The following is a 1,917-nucleotide window of genomic DNA, read 5'->3' on the forward strand; positions in this document are numbered from 1 at the left end:
TAATTTTGGCATATAGTTTGCATTTAGGAAGTTTTGAGAGATCACATACGGTAGGACCTAAAAACTGAAACTTAATTGAAGATCAACTGTAAAATAAACCGAATGAATCTAACAACGCATTGGAACCTAACGCAAATATTCTAGAGGTCTAGGCTAGAGATGTGTTCCGGCGTCGTTAAACCTAGTCACTGTTGTTTCACATTATGGTTGGGTGATTCCTCCTTTTGTGACTCGATAGTGGTCTTTCCGTGTGGTTTGCTTTCCACACGATGGAAGAATTGTGACTATCGATCAATTATCGTTCGTTCGTCCACGGTTCCCTCCTGCGCAGTCGTCATCCCCTCCTAGTTTTCGTCCACCAGTTGCATCTGCCCCACCACAGATCAACTACGTGGCCACTTATCCCGTGCCTGGATCCAGTGATGCCGCCGTCATGCATAGTGTCCTGGGGGCATTGGGCCCTGACTTCCAAGATGTTGGCCTTCCATTGGGCGTGGCATTCTTGGAAGCCCCGACTTCCTATTCATTATGATGAAGTTCGGGCGGAGCATAGTTCCTTTCCTGTGTCAAGCTCCTTAAAAAATGAAACTGGTACTAGTCGGAGCATAGTTCGTTTTCCTATGTCAAGCTCCTTAAAAAATGAAACTAGGTCTGGCCGAGGATAGTTTTGATCTTGTGGCGACCTCGTTTAAAAATGAAACAAAGGTTATGAGGATAGTTCTTTTCCTCTGTCAACCTCATTAAAAAATGAAACAACTCCCTTTCCAAATCGAGTCTTTTGATTAAGATCTCGTAAAATACAAGTCGAGTCTTTCATAGATCTCGAGAGTGAACCTTCATTCCATCCACTTTGTTGAATGCAATGAAGCTTGGGGGGCATGTACCTCGATTTGCGTTATTATGCTGGGGGCATGCGAACTTATAACAAGCATAGTTTTTCGTTTCAAGCTTGTGTAAACATGAAACCAAATCTAAGCAGAGTTCTCCATGGTTCAAGCTTATGTAAAAATGAACCCATACCTGATTTACATCTCGTGATTGCCTTTTATCTACTAAATTCTGTTAGATGAGCCTTGGTTGTTTCATTCCATCGCCACCATCTCTTTGGCTGATCATATGCTTTCACTTGGTTATTTATCCTTTCCTGAGGAACCGCAGCGATGAGTGGTTTTATTAGCCAGCCTCTTGACAATTACATGTTTTGAGTAGTTCCACTATTACCGGAACCAGTTGCTACCCTTTATACCACTCGTTCCTCCAGGACAAGTCTCCTTTTAAGCTCTTTTCTGACTCGTAAAAAATGAAAAGATTGCCGAGTATTTTTCCTTTTTTTGACTCGTTAAAGAGAATAAAAATGGAGGTCTGCTTTCAGATCTTTTCCGACCGTTTAAAGACGAAAAGATCGTCGAGTTATCCCTCTTGACTCGTTAAACGTAAATAAGAGGCGGTCGTCTTTAAACTCTTTTCCGACTGTGTAAAAACGAAAAGATTAGCGAACCTTTGTTGTTTCAGGTTCGTTAACGGTTTCGAATCGACGTGATTCCGATCGCTTTTTTAATTTTTCAGGTCGAAATCACTACTTATGAAAAGTACTCCTCGATCGTAATGGTCGGGCGGTTCTTTCGAGCATTGTTTTATACTTTTTCGGGCTCGAGAGACACAACTTTACGAAAAAGGACACCCTTGGAGTTTCCTTTTCTGCTGTCTTTTCAAACTCTCTAAACATGAAAAGACGCCGAGTTCTTCCTTTGTCAGACTCGTTAAAACCTGATGACATCGGATTCTGTCGAAATGACGCACCACAAGCATATGCTATCCCCATCAAGCTTGTTAAAAATAATTGGGGTACTCGCCAGAAATGGCGGGGGAAAATGGAACCATAATTATTGTCGTGTCGGCAGTATGTCGCTCTTGAAC

Source organism: Pinus tabuliformis, chromosome 6 (genome assembly GCF_031772625.1).
Source record: "Pinus tabuliformis cultivar Carrire ecotype Pingquan chromosome 6, CPIR1, whole genome shotgun sequence".
NCBI classification, from domain to species: domain Eukaryota; kingdom Viridiplantae; phylum Streptophyta; class Pinopsida; order Pinales; family Pinaceae; genus Pinus; species Pinus tabuliformis.